At 43.9% G+C, this 19,839-nt stretch overlaps 1 protein-coding gene across 3 annotated transcripts in view; it reads left to right on the top strand.

The window, feature by feature from the left end:
• Positions 1-19,839, top strand: part of IQCA1 (IQ motif containing with AAA domain 1) — a 182,471-nt gene that overhangs the window by 52,560 nt on the left and 110,072 nt on the right. The gene's annotated exons all lie outside the window — the stretch shown is intronic.

The following is a 19,839-nucleotide window of genomic DNA, read 5'->3' as shown; positions in this document are numbered from 1 at the left end:
TCACTATAGCAAGGACAGCACCAAACCATGAGGGATCTGCCCCCATGACCCAGACACCTCCCACCAGGCCCTACCTCCAACGCTAGGGATCACATTTCAACATGAGATTTGGAGGGGGCATCCAAACTTTATCAAATGGGTAGATAGGTAGTTTTGGGGACAAGGCTCCAAGCATATTCATATTTAAGGGTGTTCTTTAATGCTCTTAAATGAAACATTAAATGAGTTAAAACTTGTTTACAAAAGATGGTTTTTAAATGGTATTCATCAGAGAATTTTTCTACCCAGCAGAACAGTTTGTTGGTAACCTAATTAGAAGAATTTTTTAAACCAATTTTATTTCAAGAAGGGAAGAAAAGAGGGCAGATTGTTATGATAAATCCCAGGAGCCATGGAAGGCAGACTTGGCCATCTGTTTTCTTGATGGGGTATTGCATCATATTACATCAGGTCTCAAGATGTTCTGACGCCAACTGTGGTTAGCTCATCAGGACCAGAGAATTTAAATGTTGGCAGTAGAAAAATCGAACTTTCTCTCAAAAGATTCTGTTGAAAGATATCTGTGGCAGGCAGCCTCTAAGCTGGCCTCCAGTGATCCCTCCCCTGAAGTGTAAGGTATACCTAGTAACTCACTTCCAAAGACAAGGATATGGCTAGAGTGATGGGATATCACCTTCATCCTGCTTGCCTTTCCTGCTCTCTCACTTGCCTTTTCCCTTGCTGGCTCAGAGGAGTCAGCCACCATAGTGTCTGCTGCCCAGTGGAGAGGCCCACATGGCAGGGAGCTGGGGGAGGCTCCCGAGCAACAGCCATTGAGAAGCTGAGGGCCCCCCTCCAGCAGCCTGAGAACTAAATGCTACCCACCAACCACAGGCATAGACTTGGAAGTGAATCCCCTTGACCCAGGTGAGCCATCAGATGAGACCACAGTCCCCACCAGCACTTTGATGACAGCCTTGTGGGAGACCTTGAAGCAGAGGCGCCCAGCTGAGCCACATCTGATTCCCCACCCACATAAACTGTGATGCAATATGTGTTTGTTGTTTCAAGCTGCTAAGGCTTGGAATGACTTGTTATGCAGCAATAGGTGTCTAATACATATCAATTACTTTTACAGTGATTTACAAAAATCTAAAGTACTATAAACTTCTTGTATTAACTTTATGTGGGATCCTAATACATTATCTCCTCAATAATACTTCAGTTTTATACTAAAGTTTCTTCACGAGTGTTTGACATAACAGTGACATGCTTTTGACTGAGAGTTCCATCCTTTCCTACAATACAATTTTAAAAGTGATGACTTTTAAAAATTCAAAATTGATTACATTTGTGAGATTTTCTTTCTATGTCTTATTTATCAGAGATATTTTATAGCAAAATGGGATATTTTGAATGAGGGGGTATTTAAAATGAGGAATTTGATGTTGTGTAAATTCTGTACTGATGATGATAAATGGAGATGGAGGGCTGCTGTTAATTGAGCAGATGGTATCGATGTGCACATAGCCCTCCTTTCTCCATCACTTTCCTCCTTGCTTTCTGGGGATGGTTTCATGAGAGCATATATTTGTCAAAACTTATAAAATTCTATCCTTGAAATATGATCAGTTTATTGTATATCACTCAGGCCTCCATAAAGCTGTTAGAAATATATCACAGTAATAGTAGTATATCAGCAAAAATGCCAATGCTTGTCGTTCTTTAAAATATCATGTTCTGTTATCCAGAATACCAAAACCCAGTTTTCCAGTCACTACCATCGTTCTCAGACTCCCACTCCTGCTCATGGTATAAGACTTGCATCTTCATCAAAAATGGGTCACAGTAAAAAAGACAATAAATAAATAATTTTAAAAAGCAGTGGGGGAGGGAAGACTTGCATTTGCCAATTATAGGTGACTTTGTCTCTTCTGGTTTAAACTAGTCTCTTTCAGGTTAACTGTCTCTCCTGGGTAAATTTGAAGTCAATTTAAATGTCTCTCTCTCAAGAATCTTGCCCCATTTTTCTTCTCCTTACTGCATCTGACTGTAAAAGGAAATTTCATATCCTTACACTAACAGCTGGCAGCTGGGGAGAGTGCCAGGCACACCATTTCATACCCTGGTGAGTTTTTTTTTTGTGTGTTTGTTTGTTTGTTTTTGAGACAGTCTCGCTGTGTCACCCCGCCTGGAGTGCAGTGATGTGATCTCGGCTCACTGCAACCTCCGCCACCCAAGTTTAAGTGATTCTTCTGCCTCAGCCTCCCGAGTAGCTGGGATTACAGGTGCACACCACCATACCAGGCTAATTTTGTATTTTTAGTAGAGACAGGGCTTCACCATGTGGCCAGACTGGTCTCAAACTCCTAACCTCAAGTAATCCACCCGCCTCGGCCTCCCAAAGTGCTGGGATTACAGGCGTGAGCCACTGCACCCAGCCCTTGGTGGGTTTCTACAGCCATGTGGTGTGGCTGTGCTGGTCCGGCCCACCTAGTCTGTTGGGGGCTTCCTTTGCAGCCCGTGGTTTCTGCCACTTGTCCCCAGGCACTGGCCACCCACAGTCCAAGGCTCTTGGGTCTGAGCCCGGCTCTGCTGGCTGCTAGTTCTCCCCCATGAACATAGGTGGTGCCAGGCCCATGTCTCAGGGGCCTATCCATCAGGTCCCCTCCATTTTGCTACCATCGAAAATGCTGCCCAGGTGGGAAGATGAGCACCGCCTCGAAGTTCACAGATTCTCGTCAGCCACTCCGGGGCTTCCGCTGTGGTCTCAACATTCACCCCGCTCTTTGACTGAGGCCCTTACAGGATGGGTCCCAAGGACTCAGGGTCCCCACCCTCACTCCTCTCTTTCGCTTCCTCACCGTGCTGCCCCACTGCTTTGTTGTTCAAGTTGAGAATGACTTGTGATGAAAGCCCCCTGACCATTCCCTCCCAGGTTCCTTCCGTCTCCTGCGTGAGCTCTGAGAACCCCTCCGCTTTGCTCCTCCGGGCAGTTTGACACAATGATTAGGAATGCAAACTGGAGTCATTGCTTCCCGCAAAATAGCTGTGTACACTTGGGCAAGTCACTTAGCTTCTCTGTGCGTAGGTTTCCTCATCTGTAATATGAGAACAAGAATCGTCCCTGTTTCACAGAGTTGTGAACAGATGAAGGGTGCTTAGACCTCTTAAGTGTGGGCCACTGTCATTTCTCCCAGACTATAACCACTGCTCACTCAGATGTCCCCCTCCCATGTAAACTGCAGGTCCCATTAAGACTGTGCCTGCTAGCAGGATGAAACTGGTATATAAATTTCATGAATAAGCAGTGAATGGTGCTTCAAGCCAATGGTATTACAGTTTTTCATTCTTATTCAGTTACATAATTGGGTCTGGAGAAAATATACTTGGGATGATTTTGTGCAGTTGCAATCATGGAAATGCAGGTAGAAAGGCATTGTTTCAAAAGATTTAAGTCTTCTGATTAAATCACGTTGGTTTACACCTAAAACTGTCCTTTCCATAGCTAACTAGGATTATATGCTGTGTGCTCAATGTTCATGAATTTCCCTTATCAGGAACTTCCCCCATTTTCTCGTGTGTCAAAGAATAGGTATTCAAAAATATATTTTCTGTAAATGAAATGATTCTTTACTTTCATATAGACAGGGTAAAATCTAATTTATTATTAAGTGGCAAAACCAAGTTGAAAGCACTATGTACAACTGTAACCCCAAATATGCTAAAATATTTATATTTTTTTATATATATATTCACAAACAGATTTAACTTATTAAGTCTATGTTTGCAGGCCAGGCACGGTGGCTCACACCTGTAATCCCAATACTTTGAGAGGCTGAGGTGGGCAGATCACCTGAGGTCAAGAGTTTGAGACCAGCCTGGGCCAACATGGTGAAACCCCATCTCTACTAAAAATGCAAAAATTAGCTGGGCTTGGTGGCGGGTGACCGTAATCCCAGCTACTCAGGAGGTTGAGGCGAGAGGATTGCTTGAACCCGGGAGGTGGAGGTTGCAGTGAGCCGAGAATGCACCACTGCACTCCAGCCTGGACAACAGAGCAAGACTCCGCCTCAAAAAATAAATAAATAAAATAAATATATATTTGCAGATGGATGGAAACTTCAGGAAGGATACACCAGAAACTGTCAGCATGGCTACTTCTAGGGGCTAGAGTGGTAGGGTTACTTTTTGTTTCATATTTTTCTCTACTGTTAGAAGTAGAGAAAATAAGTGTTATTTTTATATTTATAATAAAAACCCTCACTAAAACATATATGTAAGGAAAAAGAAAGGCCATCTGTTTGGGTTGATTTTACGTTTTTAAGACACCCTGATTTTAGAAACGTCAATGAATATAACTTAGACACCCGTGGCAATCGTCTTTTGACCAAAGGGTAGGGAGACGGGGCTGGCCGTGGATGTGAGTTGCTTCCCCACCTGAGGTCCCAGCAGGGTCATGGGAGACGGAAGCAGCTCTGCATGTCATCCCGGGAGCGCCTTCTCAGTTGTCCCAGGGTTTATGGGCACCTTTGAAGATCCGGCCCTCACTGGCCTGTCCCTTGAGAACACTTTATCCAATGTCCCTGACCTGACAGTTTGGAGGCCAGTTAGAGTCATCCTCGTGGGTGTGCTGTGCAGACTTCGCAAAGATGTAAAAATGCCTCTTTTTGAAGTAATGGAAGGTCAAGAGTGAATTTATTTTCCTTAATTGGATTATACTTATCTGATTGACTTTGATAAAATCCCTTTCCTTGCTTTTTTAAATCAAAGGCAAATAAAAAGCAAATATTGTCTTTTGAAACATGAAACATGGTCAGTCCTCAGGATAAATTCCAATAGGACACACAATGATGGCTCAACAAATTCTTAAAAGCTACAGTTAATATGCACTCCCACGATTCGGAATACTTATGCTTATCTCATTGAATTGGCGCTTATAGTTGCCAAAAGGGGTTCTTTGTTTTTTAATTCAATTTCTACATTATTGTACGTGAAGTTTTTTTCCCCAATGTTGAAAGTAGTGATCACTGTAGAGCATTCACAAGATAGAGCTTAAAGAGGAAAATTGAAATCATCTGTGAGGATGTAGAGATAGCTACCATGAAATTTTTTGATAAATTTCCTTCCAGTCCTTTCCTTTCACATATATATTTTAATTACAGTTTTAGGTATCATTTCTCCAATTTGTAAAAATTTAACATTGACTTTTCCCTTGTCCTTAAAATATTTTTCCAAAGAAAACCATCTTTGTTTTGATGGCCTCACTTTCGATTGCATGGATGCACTAGTTAATTAATTGATTATGATCTTTTTAAATATTTTACCAAATTGATAAAAATGGTATCTCAGTCATCTTTTAATTTGTGTGCATTGCATTAATAGGGAGGTTAAAGAATCTTTTGGTTTCTTTGTCACAAGCATTGTAAAATGCCCAGTCATTTATCCGCTTCCCTTTTGGGTGTTTTTTTTCTTTTCTTTGGGTGATCTCTACAATGTAGTTATATATGTATTACAGATACCAAAGCCTTTTGAATTATTGCAATAATGACTTCCCAGTTTATCATTTGCCTTTTTTTGTTTTTTGAGCCAGAGTCTCACTCTGTTGCTCAGACTGGAGTGCAGTGGTGCAATCTCGGCTCCCTGCAACCTCCGCCTCCCAGGTTCAAGAAATTCTGGTGCTTCAGCCTCCCGAGTAGCCAGGATTGCAGGTACCCGCCACCATGCACAGCTAATTTTTGTATTTTCAGTAGAGACGGGGTTTCACCATGTTGGCCAGGCTGGTCTCAAACTCCTGACCTCAGGTGATCCATCTGCCTCAGCCTCCCAAAGTGCTGGGATTACAGTTGTGAGCCACCGCGCCCGGCCTTTTTTTTTTTAAATTTAACTGGCTTATAGGAAAGCCAGAAAGAGAGGGCAAGAAAGCAACAGTGAGAAAAACGATACTGTCCCAGCAGCCCATTGCACGGTTTCTGCCAGCGAATGCCCCCTTGCTGGCTGGGAGCCCCTGAGTATCACTTCTCTGACTCTGTAGGGTCAAATGAGGTGATGCAAATAAAATACTTGGGCCCCACAAATTACTTGTTGAGGGTATGCATTTTATGTGTGCATTTTCTGTTTCGAATGAGATTTTCTTCCAATATTTTCCTTGTGATTGGTTGCAGACTTGTATATAGTGTGTGCATCCCTAAGTGAATTCCCACATTAGTTCTTGTAGTTTTTTAGTTAATTCTCTTGGATTTTACGTCCTGCCTCCATGCCGGTGTGTTTTCTCTTGCTTCACACTTAAGCTGTACAGGCCTAGAATTTTCTAGATAGTGTGATAGTTGTGATTATTTTTCTTTGTACTATATAAATGATTTGAGATAGCTATTTTTGTCAAATATTGCAATTTAAGGAACATGCTTTGGGTTTGGAGGCGCTTCAGTTGTTCATCAAGCAAACACTGATGCCATCTACTTAAACCTTTGGCCCTATCTCCTCCTCCCAGAGTCACAACTCAAGTGTGGGCTCCTTCCCTGTACCCCACCCCTGGCCTCCCCTGTAATTAGTACCATTTTGGTGGTTGGACACATTAGGTGTGTATTCAATAATAATAATAATAATAGAGACTCACAGTTGCTGAGCACTCATTCTATAATTCTACATCAGGAATTTGAAGTGCTTTATACTTTAACTAATTTAACCCTTGTATTGGTTTACTGTTGAATTGTAACAAATTACCACAAACTTGGTGGCTTAAAACAATAGAAATTTATTTTCTCCCAGTTCACAGGTTGGGAGACTGACATCAAGGTGCTGGCAGGGCTGTGCTCCCTCTGGAAGCTCCCTTCCTTGCCTCTGCCAGCTTCTGGGGGCTTCCAGCATTCCTTGGCTTGTGGTCACATCGCTCTGTTCTGTGCTTCTGTGGTCACGTTACCTCGTTGTCTTCTATGTGCATCTAATCTCCTTCTACCTCTCTCTTATAGGACACTTAAGACTGCATTTAGGACATACCTGACTAATCCACAATCATCTCCCCCTCTCATGAATCTAATCACATCTACAAAACCCCTTTTTTCATATGCAATACCATTTACAGACTCTGGGGATTTTTACTCAGTATCTTTAGCGATCATTATTCAGTGTCTACTACAACTCTCAACAGCTTTATGAGATGAGCGTCATAATCCTGTTCATTCATGAATAGCATTCATAACGAAGGAGGAAATTACAGACGTTTGTATTTGTCCTGACCAGGGCTGTGCAATAGGACTTCGTGCAGTGGTGGAAACGTGCTTGATGTGCACTGTTTGGTGTGGTAGCCTCTGGCCACATGGGGCCACTGAGCACTTGAAAGGTGGTTGGGGTGACTGAGGATCTGAATTTTTAATTTCAGTTCATTTTATTTCATTAAATTTAAGCTTTGATGGCCCCTTGTTGCTAGTGGCTCCCATATTGGACAGAGCAGTCACGGGTACACTTGTTATCAGAAAACATCTTGCTCTGATTGGTTTTTCTCACAGCTTGAACTGCCGTCTAGGTCTCAGGATGTATCAATAAGCTTCACGTTAAAGTATCATAAAGGGGTCTCAGCTGTAACTTCATCCAGCCCCTTGGGGTGATAACAGAGAAGCCTGAAGCCCAGGTGGGCTGCGTGGCCCACAGCCAGCCTCGGGACTGTGGGCTCCTGCCCCTGAAGATGCAGCAGCCTCTCCTCATCTCCCCATGGGCTTCGGAGCCACCTGAGTGGCTGTCATCTCTGGACCCTGGGACTGATTCTAGGCCTCACAATCTTTCCAAGTGAAAATTCCAAATTGCACTATCGTGGAACATTGCCATTTCTCCGCCACCTATGCCTGTTACTTCATTTGTTGAAAATATGCCTGACTTCCAGCTCATTCTTCAGTGCAGAGGGAGTAAACACCCACCCTCTACCCCACTCCCATCAGGTGCCAGCTCTGGCACTGGCCGAAGGGCATTGCTAGTCTGATTTTAGCAGATTCCTTTTAATTCACGTAAGCTTGAGGAATCTGAAAGTGATGTAAATTAGGTAGCCACATTCCGTCTTTTAAGCCAACACATAATCAGTCAGAAGTGGGGTGACCTGGGAAAACTCGGGGGTTTGAGGTTGTCAGGGTCCTCGGCACACGAGCCTGACTGAGGGTGTAGACCAGCCACTGCTTTCAGTCTTGTGATGTGATGGTGTCTTCTGTATCTCTAATCAACAAATGCATTGCAAATGCCACACACATGCAGAGGAGCAGAGGCCCTAGAGCCAGGCTGCCTGGGTTCAAATCCCGGCTCTATCACTTGCAGGCTGTGTGACCTTGAGCCAGTTACTTAACCTTTCTGTGCCTCCATTTCCTCATCTTAAAAAGGAGGTAGGGATAGTAATAGTACCTACCTCATAGGTAGAGTAATACAGATTTGTAACTATAAAGCCCTTAGAACAATATGTGGCACAAGATACACCCTCAGTAATCATGTTAAACCTATAGAAAGTCTATCAGATTCTCAAATAAATGACTTGCAATTTGGATGTTTCCCATATTCATAGTACCCCATGTTTTTATTCTGGAGTCGGGGGCCTTTGTATTCACAGCTGTACACAGCTTCTTTGGCTCCCACAGTCAAAATGCTGCATTGCCAACCTACAAAAGGAGAGACTGGCTGGTGGTGGAGGCGCGGAGAGCAAGGGCTGCCAGTGGTGGGGGTGGACATGCAGCTGAGGGGATAATAACAGGGCAGACAAACTGAAAAAAAGAAAAAAACAGCACGCAGTATGCTTGAGTCTCCAGGGCATGCCTCCAGATCGCCAGCAAATGCTCATTCTTTCTGGAGGAGGTCTTGAAACGCTTCGTTGTTTTTTTTTGTTTTGTTTTTTATTTTTTTTTTTCATTTTTAAAATTAAGATACAGCTTAAATGCAGTAAAATTCTCCCCTTTCAGTGTACAGTTCTGCGAGTTCAGCTTTGTCGTTCGAAGGCTTGCGGGACCTGGGGAGACCTCCAGATTCCTTGTCTGTCATCTTCCCAGTAGATGCCAGTCGAACTCGAGAGCTAATTCGCAAATAGCAAGAGCGACCGTACTCACTGTCCAGAGAGCTTCGGGCAATGGACAGAATGTCACGTCTTCACGTTCCTCCCTCCACTCCAGCCTGATGCTCTCCCTGCTAGTATCTCTGAGCTCTCAGGCCTGCAGCACCTCCCCTCACTAGTCACGCCTTTAAAAGCTGGTCCTTTCTCTCAGATGAACTTGCATTTCTCTACTGCTCCTGCTAGGCAAGGGGACGGCACCAGGTGCTGCCCCAGAAAGCTGTCATGGGAACCCAAGTCTTAGACATGCTCAGTGGCTTTCTCAGGGCTCATGGCTCGTAACAGGTGAAGCTGGAATTAATATTCAGGTTTCTGATTCCCACAACACCAAGTGGGTCTCCTCCTTCTGAGCATGCCAGCACAAATGTCCTCAGCCACGTGTTGCAGAGGAGTGGTAGGTGGTCAGCATTTTGTTGGAAACAGATGGTGGTTGCACAAAGTCACATGGCTCACTAGGTGCCGCCTGGGAACCCGGGTCTTTCCTAACTCCTAATTGCCTCTCTCCTACTTCTTAGCATCTTCATGCAGAGCGTAGTGATGGTTCTGTGTAGTTAAAAGGAAAAGAGAAAAAGACAGAGGAGGGGAGAAAGAGAGAAGGAGAAGAATCGCGTGATTTGAGAAAGCTGGCTGTGGCTTGCCCCAATTATTTTATAGATGACAAAGCAGACTCAGAAAAGTCAGGTAACTTGGCTAAAAACCTGCCTAGTTACTGTCAGATTGAGAACTACAATCTGGGTGAGTAAAGACTTTTTGAAACACGAGCATTGTGTAAAACTGGAATTGTTTCTCAAGAGAAAGTTCAGAATTGTTCTCTCTGAGGACTTCTAAGGACATCAAAGGAAGCCACCTGAAGGTTCACAATAGATATCTTCTGAGGACCATGGCTGTATGTATTCTTTCCCTTTGTAGTCCGTTTTCTGCATGGAGCGTGAATTACTTTCAGCATGAAAAAAGAGGTTTTAGAAAGACAGAGGGAGACTGATGGTCACATACAGAGAGGTGAGTTAGAGGCTCATTATTTTGAATTCCTTGTGTAATTATATTTTTAGTAAATTCTCAAAAGCAGCTGTGATCTGTAGAGATGTGAACCATGTATAGGTTACTCATATGAGAAGGCAAATAACTTTTTCTACTGTTTGCTTTGGTGGAAAATATATTAGGTTGAATGGAGGAAGAGGTGGGATGAGAACTTAAGGTCCAGGCATTATTCACTGAGGCCTTCGGGACAGGTGCATGCTCGCGTGAAATTGCAGGTTTTGATGTCAGTCATCACAGTAAAACAAATTAAGAACATCCAGCAGCTCTAGGCTCTCTTGGTTTATCCAGGCGCCAAGTCATGATGAAAGACAGATTCAGGGCTCTTTGGCAAATGCACTGAATGGATTTTCTCTTTATGGACCTGCTGTTCCAGGTTGCACCCTTGGGTCCCAGTATACCCTCTATTGTGCTTTTCTGTCCATCCCACTGGAATCCAAGTGACAAACGAGATCCCTGCTGCTGCCAATGGGGCATGACCTGAAGAACCCATGGGCTAAGCAGTCACTGCTACCCTCTGCATGCCATCCAGGGCAGAGAATCACTCTAAAGAGGGGAAGGACACCACTAAAAAATTAAAACTGGGCCGGGCACAGTGGCTCACATTTGTAATCCCAGCACTTTGGGAGGCTGAGACAGGTGGATCAGCTGTGGTCAGGAGTTCGAGACCAGCCTGGCCAACATGATGAAACCCCGTCTCTACTAAAAATGTAAAAAATGAGCCAGGCATGGTGGCAGGCACCTGTAATCCCAGCTACTAAGGAGGCTTTGGCAGGAGAATCACTTGAACCCAGGAGACAGAGGTTGCAGTGAGCTGAGATTGCACCACTGCACTCCAACCTCAGAGTGAGACTCTGTCTCAAAAAAAAAAAAAAAAAAAAAAATTAGAATTGGTGCTATCCTGGGAAAGTGGAGGACCTCAAATCTATTGCATCTCTGCTGCAGTCACTGTAGCTGGGGAAGTAAGAGGACTTGGGAATGTTCTTTACAGTACTTAATGCATCTGCGGCAGAGGACAGAGCTGTTCTTTGGATATAGAGCCATTCGGTTTGTTCTCGCAAGCTCTTAATTTCTGTGTTGTTTGGAGACGTATGTCAACATGTATGTGCTGCTTTGAGCAGAAACAATCAGGCCTTTGTGTTTTGTAAATATGATAAATATTCATTTAGCACTTGATCAAATAAGGCTGGGGAATCTTCAAAGTTTGCCTCTAGACCTTAAAGTTGTGCTTTTCTTCAGCTGACTCTTGTTTCTACTTGTAAAAGATTACTTCTTTTCAAAAGTAGTGCATAAGAAGTGAATTCAAATGTAGATGACCGAACATTTTGCTAACCTGACTTTTCTCCTATGTCTGTTTTCCTAAGCTTTCTGGATTCCTGAGTTAGAAAAGGGAATGACCTGTTCCTCTCAATGAGGAGGGGTTGCTGGGGTTGCTGGGTGAATGATGGCGCAGGTTTTGAATGATGGGTCGGTGAAGAGAAAGGGATGACAGTGCCTTTGAACGGGAGAATCTTTCCATCCCTTCCTAAGGTACTCTCTTCTTCCCTGAGTATTCATTTTTCTACACAAGTAAATATTTAAGAAAGGTGAAAATAATACATGCATCTCATTTTCTGAGTAGAAGAGTGACCAGAACCAAAATAGCCAATTGTGTGCTGAGTAAGATATTGTTCCTTTTAATAAAATTAAAAAAAAAAAAAAAGGAGGTTGGATAGGGAGGTTCCTGTAGGATTCAAGCCTGAGTAGAATTCAAGATAATACTTTCGAATCAAGAAGGACGCTTCAGTCTTGAGTGATAACTGCTAAGACTATCCCGGTAATAAGTAGACACATCAATGAATAAATCAGATTTTGTAATGTGCTGCTAAGAGGTTGCCTTGCTTCATGTACCACTTTTTCTTCCTGTCCTTTGAGAAATAGTGAGCCCCTCAGTTTCCCAAGGAGGGCCATGGTAATTAAGTCCATGTGCAGTCAGTTGCCTTTATTGAGTGTAAGTGAATTTATAGGCAGCAACTGCCACCTTTGGAGGCTTCTGTGCAGTGGCACAAGCTGCTTTCTTTAGAATGCGGGAAAAATTTATGGGCCTGCTGACATTAATGGAGGTGGCTGGATGACTTGGGGGGGACCGGCTGGAAACCCCTCCATCCACATATTTTTCATACTTGATGAAACACAGATAAATCTCTGTCCTGTGAGTCTGAAATGGTGAGGCCCGTTGAAGCTCAGTGTCGGACCTCAGGGGAAAGATTGATCATTGTAGTAGCTCTGCTTTCTAAATCACTGCAAACTCTAGAGATGGGCATTTTCACATTCGTGCAAGAATTTTTGACAATATGCATAAATTTTTAATAGCCCTTAACTTGACCAAATGCTCCATACCTCACATTTCCTAACTGAAAGATATCAGGCACACATGTTTCTCTTATCCAGCTTTTGCAAATAAAAGAATGTAAAGGCAGATGGCTATATTGAGTGTGTTTCTATTAAGAAAGTAACATTAATCATGGAATAAATTATGTAAAAAATTAACATTGCCCTCCCCAGCATTTGTCACATGTAAATCATAAAGAGTTTCCAGAGCTGAAAGGATCTGTGGAAATTGTCTACTAGGCATACATACTTATTTTTAAATAACTAAATGAATAAAGCTAGTTCAATTGCACCATTCTGCAGAGAGGAAAACTAACCAAGTTCCCACCATGATACCATGATTTGCCCACATCACACAGCTAACTAATCAATGGCAGCTGCCCTGGGCTTCTTCCTTTCCAGTAAAATACAATTTTCATGATACATCTACCCTCCCAACTGCTTCTTTATCAGGTGTAAAGCTTTATTTTAAAGTTTCTGGTTGGAGCCTTCAGGCCCACTGCGTGGCATCCTTGGCCAGTGGGCTCTACTGGATTCCCCACCTGTGAGCCTTATCATTTTAAGTTCATACAGAAAAGGCATGTGATAAAATTACTCATCTTATTTTTAAATTTTTTAAATAGAAAAGGTTAATTCACAGCATAATAAAATGTAAGCTCAATAAAGACAGGGATTTTCATGTCCTCTGTTCACTGCCTTTTCCCAGAACAGTATCTGGCATAAAATAGTCTATAGGTATGTTATGAAGGAATGAATGAAAAACCAAGTATTTTTTAAACGAGACAGCTATACTCATATATAAAGTTCTTTTGTTTTATTTTAAACAAGACAGCTGTACTCTTTTTTAATATATTTTTTAAACAAGACAACTTAATGGAGAAATACTATAGGTCTTCCCAGGAAAGGAAAGGACAATGTAGATGACCTTTGCCCCTAATATAATTAGTGCCATAATATAAATTATTGATAATACAAGGACATGAAAAGGAAATAAAAAATGAATATTTTAAAGAAAGTGGCAAAATGTATTTTTAACAATCAATGATGGGCTAAATATGGAAGAAAAGTATAAGAACCTTATGAAAATTGAAGTCTATGAGTGTTAAAAGGAAGAAATGAGAAAAGACTTGAATAAATGGAGAAATGGACTATGTTTCTGGTTAAAGGGAAAGATGATAAATCTGCTCTAGGTAATTTATAGAGAGAACGCAATTTCAATTAAAATCCCAACAGGATTATTTATTGAACTTGAAAACATAATTGTTAAAGTCATTAGGATTAAAATAAAATGAGAACAATAAGGAAGGACAAATGGCACTGGATCTTCAACTTTATTATAAAGAAAAACAAGGTAAATGCATCATACTGATACAAAAGCATAAACATACATCAGACAAAGTGGAGAGCCCAGGAGCTGACAGAAATCGATGGAAATGAGTAATGTATGATAAATGAAGGTTAAAAACATAGTAAGAATGGAAAATAACAGAGTTGCAATAACTAGATTGCTTTAATTGTTAAAGCCAACAAATAGTAGAAAGCTGAATAGGCTGGGCGCTGTGGCTCATGCCTATAATATCAGCACTTTGAGAGGCTGAGGTGGGCGGGTCACGAGGTCAAGAGATCTAGACCATCCTGACCAACATGGTGAAACCCTATCTCTACTAAAAATACAAAAATTAGCTGGGTGTGGTGGCAGGCACCTGTAGTCCCAGGTACTCGGGAGGCTGAGGCAGGAGAATCGCTTCAACCTGGGAGGTGGAGGTTACAGTGAGCCGAGATCACGCCACTGCCCTGCAGCCTGGCAACAGAGTGAGACTCCGTCTCAAAAAAAAAAAAAGAAAGAAAGAAAGAAAGAAAGAAAAGAAAAAAGAAAGCCGAATAGAAAATGTAACTCCCCTAAAGACAGGTCACAATTTCCTAACTCTAGAAACAAAAATATTTTCAAAGAAAATTGGACCCATTCCACTGTAAAAATTATAAAGTCAATAATCAAACTCCAAAACTACGACATACAACCAAACATATTTATTATAAACCATTCTATTGTTTTATTTGATTACATAGTTCCTATTTGCTGTAGCAAGGACAGTAATACTGAAATGCATGTTTTTTAAATTAGCAGTCTTCCTCCCTCCGGTCCCATGCCTCCCTCCGGTCCCATGCCTCCAAGCAAATCCAGATGGACAGCTTCTCACCTGTCTCCAAGCACCTGCAAGTGTAAATACACACATAGGGGTTTCTCCTCCTGTCCCTTTTTCGTTCAACCAAAAGCAAAGTGGCAACTCATGTCTCTTCACAACCTGGTCTTCCCTCTTATCATTATTTCAGGAAGTGAGCAGGCTTTAGCTGGGGAGGGAGGTGGTTAACATGTAAGGCGTCTTAATTTTCCCTTTTAAAATAATGAGAAATAGGCCTCCAGAGAGTGTTCCCTGCACAGAGCACCTGATTTTCAGAACAGATGCTGCGGGGCTGGCAGAGATGCCTGTAAGCCATGAACTAAACTGACATGAGTGAGTAGAGTAGTAGCGTGCCACAGGTCCAGCCAGGCCAGCAAGGCAGGCACACTGCCTCCGACAGTGCAGAGGAGGTTTCTCTGCTTCAAGGGAGTCCCAGCCTCTGCCTCCAGGCTGTGGGGCTCGGGTGCAAAACCTTCCAGCTACGATAAGGAAATGGCAGCAACACGGCCTGAGTCACTCAGCTTCCAGGCAAACACCCTGTGGACAAAATAAAGTATAGCGGAGGCGGAGGCGAGAGAGCGGGCAGGTCTGGATGGCCCTGGCTTCATGGCAGAGTGGTGCCTTAGGCCAGTGCCTCCTACAGGAGAGTGATCCTTTTAAAACAGAAGACATATCATGCCATGTCTCGGCTCACGGTTCCCAGTTCTCTCGCTCAGAATGAAACCAGTGCCCATACGGTTAGGTTCATCTATATTTCAGTTTACTAGTGTCAGGCCCAGTTTATGTTCGATTAATAATAGCACCCGGCTGGGCATGGTGGCTCATTCCCATAATCTCAGCACTTTGGGAGGCCGAGGCAGGCGGATCACCTGAGGTCAGGAGTTCGAGACCAGCCTGGCCAACATGGTGAAACCCCATCTCTATTAAAAATGCAAATATTTGCCAGGCAGGGTGGCAAGCACCTATAATGCCAGCTACTCAGGAGGCTGAGGTAGGAGAATCATTTGAATCCGGGAGATGGAGGTTGCAGTGAGCCGAGATCATGCTACTGCACTCCAGCCTGGGTGACAAAGCGAGACTCTGTCTCAGAAAACAGTAAAAAATAAAAAACTAACAGCACCCTCTGTCATTCTCAAAGGTGCCCTGATCTAGACATGAAATTCCACGGCTCCCCCACTTACAACAGTCTACATGATAGTCTATGTCCCCACCCCCAGCCTTGTCCCGCCGCCTTACAGCTGCTCTGCTGTCCTGGCTGCACCTTGGGCACTCTGGAGGCCCCCTCCTCAGAGCCTGTGCCCTTGACTAAAAAATAATAATAATAAATACGGCCAAGCATGGTCGCTCATGCCTGTAATCCCGGCACTTTGGGAGGCCAAGGTAGGCAGATCACTTGAGCTCAGGAGTTCGAGACCAGCCTTGGCAACATGGTGAGACCCCGTATCTACTAAAAATACAAAAATTAGCCAGATGTAGTGGTGGGCGCCTGTAGTCCCAGCTACTCGGGAGGCTGAGGCAGGAGAATCGCCTCTGCACTCCAGCCCGGGCGACAGAGTGAGGGAGACTCTGTCTCAAAAATAAGTAAATAATTAAAAATACACCAAGTGGCACATTCCTTCACTTGCTTTAAGGTTTTGCCCAAATGCCATCATATCAGAGAGGTCCTCCCTAATTATCGTGTATAGTATGTTTTTTGATCATATAATTTCCCTCTCATCTCACAGCCGATGATCTTACTGAGGTGTGTATCTTTGGGGTGGAGAAAAAGGAAGGATGTTAAGCTTTTAGGGGATGATTATCTCGGTTTCTCTTTGCAGTTTGTAAAGTGCTTTAATAGATGCAGAGATCTTTCCTAATTAAAACAATTTTAACACAAAATCCTCTGCAAAATCATTATGTTAAATATGCTGCTTTTGTGCATAATAATTATTTAAATTGCAGCTTTCCCTCAATTATACTTCAAATCTTAATTCCAAAGCCACTTGATTATCTGCGAACTTTCATCGTTTTGCTGATTTACAAAGTTGATGTGCAGCGTGTGCTACAATGTCATTCCTGAATCCGTTCTCCCTGACCCTCCATCGGCCAGCTCCCATTTGCTCTCAGATTGCCGCAACAGGCAAGGTCCAAGCCGACTCTTTGATTGGGCATGCAAACCACCAGATGGAACCAGCGATGCAGAAAATGGAACTCATCACGTGGTCGCATGAAAAATATAACCTGGACTATCTGTATGAGGACTCTCTCACTTCACCCAAATCTACAGAACAAAACAAGAGGAGAAACAAGAAAGGCAAGAGCACCTGGGAACACAAAGTGTGGGAAGTGGATGCTGATTTGATAAGACCATTGTAAGTTTCTCAGGTATTTCCGAACCATTAGTCAACATTTGGTCACCTACAAGCAAATGCTGGTGCCTTTCTCAGGGACGACACTCCTCTGTAGGAGTGATCCTCTTAAAACATAAGTCCCATCACGTGGCTGATGCTGTCATGGAGGAGATAAGGCAATCTGTAACACAGCGGCCCCTAACCTTTCTGGCACCAGGGACCTTTCTGTCCAGGCCTCTCTCCTCACCATCTCTCAGCATCTTCCCTTCATTTCTTCTTCTCACGAGGACACCAGCCCGATTGGATGGGGCCCTCCTACTCCAGCATGACCGCGCCTCTGCCAGTTCCTTCTGCAATGACCCTGTTTCCAACCCGGTCGCATCCCGAGGTAGTGGCAGCTGGGACGTCTGCATGTGACTATGAGGGGGCGGGAGGCGCAGCACAGCCCATCATCCCTGGTGAGAGCTGCTTTAATGGAGACAGCGACCGTGAAGAGTTCTTGAAGAGCCAGCCTGGGAAGGAGACAGAGATGAGAGAGTCACTGGAGGAGGCTGGGAGCTCAAGAGGCTGCGAGTTTGTTAAATGAGTGAGACCTGAGCGTCCTGCAGATCTACAGGGGATGAGGCACAGAAGGAGGAGAGGGTCCCCAGGAGCATGAAGTGGGAGACACCAAGGGCCCAAGAGACCCCAGGCCCAGCAGCCACAGTCAGGGGAAGTGGCAAGACGGGTCCAAGGGGGACGAATCGGCTCTTGAAGGTGGTGGCTCCCCTCTCCCCTCTCCCTGGGACACATGGGCAGACAGTACCTGCGCCCTGAGGTGTGCGTGACTGGCAGGGCCTGTCCAGGGCCCAGAGCCCAGCGTTTTGTAATTCCAGTTGTTTGAATACTATAGATGCCCACACCATGTGGCAGCCCTAAGCACAGCAGAGGGTTTTCCAGGCATTCGGCCTATGGGTCCCAGGCACCACGGTTGGTGAACATGTGTGGCCAAGCGTCCAGAGGACAGCCTGTGCCTCTCCAGGGGCCTGAGATTCCGGGAAAACAAAGACAGAGTAAGTGCCCATCAGGGCAAGAGGGCGGCTCAGAGGAATTAGGTTCCACAAAAAGCAGAGACTTTGGTTTCCACTTGTAACCAAGAGAACTGTCTTCCTGACACCCTGTAATCTGGGTTCCTGAGTCACTCCTGGGGAAGTCCCCAGGTGGGCAGTCACCTGCAGTCAGTGCCGCTGACCCCATCTGTTTACACCAGAAACATCGTGGGAGCCAAATATTTTCCGTTCACTGGTCTGTGATCATCATCCCTCTCTCCCCTGAAGGTTTTACACCTCATGCAGTGCACTGAGCCCAAAGCACAGAGCACTCATCACCTCGCAGCTTCCTTACAATTAACAGCAGGAGCGGGACTAACTGTGCCTTGACTCTGAGGAGGCTCAGTCGGATGTCAGGATGGGTTCCTGTTTGTGTCACAGGACACAGCTGAAAATGCTGCGAGGGAGAAATACAACAGCCAAGGGGGTAAAGTCTCAGGAATATAAAATAAAACTCATAACTGTCTCTCTTAACATGCTGTTAGTGGCCAAGTCACAGGGAGGGGGCCAAGGAGAGACTCTGTCAGTGCGAAGCCAGGGCACCCTGGGAGTATCACACCGGGGGTCCAACCTCTGTGTGAACAGAGGCCTCCTAGCCACCCACGGGAGGGACAGATGGAGTGCAGTGAGCAAGAAAGGGATAGTGCACACCCATCTGTTTGCACAAGCATTTGTGGGTGTGTCTGTGTATGTGTGATAAAGAGCTCTCAGGCACATTGTCACTTTCTAGACACAAATTTTATATTTTTAATGTGTACCCTACAACAGTTTTTTTTCATTCTTTAAGGATAAGACTAATTAAATTTCAGATTATGACTAATTATATAAACTAACATGTCAAAGGAAAACTAAATATGTTCATCTGTTAAAAATAGCCCAGGCAGAGTGGCTCACGCCCGTAATCCCAGCACTTTGGGAGACTGGGGCAGGCGGATCACCTGAGGTCGGGAGTTTGAGACCAGCCTGGCCAGCATGGTGAAGCCCTATCTCTACTAAAAATTCCAAAAAAAAAAAAAAAAAAATTAGTCAAGCATGGTGGTGCACACCTGTAGTCCCAGCTACTCGGGAGGCTGAGGCATGAGAATCATTTGAACCCAGAAGGCAGAGGTTGCAGTGAGCCAATATTGCACCACTGCACTCCAGCCTGGGTGACAGAGCAAGACTCTGTCTAAAATTAAATAAATGATATATTTAATACTATCTTTACCAAAAGCACCATGATAACATAATATTATTAAATCTTCGTATGACCATCGATGTGTTCCATAATTAAGAATTCCATGTTAGAAATGACATATGTAAATTCTTTTTGCTTTTTCATATGTCACTAAGTTTGTTTTGAGTCCTCAAAAACACTCAAGCTTTACAATACGAAAATAAAATTATGCAGTGGAGTTCCTTGTAAAAGTGGTTATTGAAGGAAAAATGTGATTGGGACTGAAAGAAACAGCGCTATCGTTTTGACTCCTAATGTATTCATGGTTTCTCTCTAAGCCCTGTCCAGGCTGGGCGATGTACGGGTCTGAGGCAGATCGTGGTCAGTTTAACAAGGTTTCAGACATGAGTCATGTGGACAAGCACCACCTGGGGCCCAATATCCGCATCGGCCATATGATTGTGGAATGTGAGCTGCGTGAGGGCAACCTCTGCCATCTTTGAATGTCAGATCTCTGTCTCCCATCACTGCATCTAGAATCTAGTTGGGACTAAACAGATATTTGTTGGTTGACTATATGAATGAAAGCTTGGATGGATGGAGGAGTGAGTGATCCCACCAAAGT

Source organism: Mandrillus leucophaeus, unplaced genomic scaffold (genome assembly GCF_000951045.1).
Source record: "Mandrillus leucophaeus isolate KB7577 unplaced genomic scaffold, Mleu.le_1.0 Scaffold21, whole genome shotgun sequence".
NCBI classification, from domain to species: Eukaryota; Metazoa; Chordata; class Mammalia; order Primates; family Cercopithecidae; genus Mandrillus; species Mandrillus leucophaeus.
Note: the sequence above shows the minus strand (reverse complement) of the source record. Positions and strands in the feature narration are given on the sequence as shown.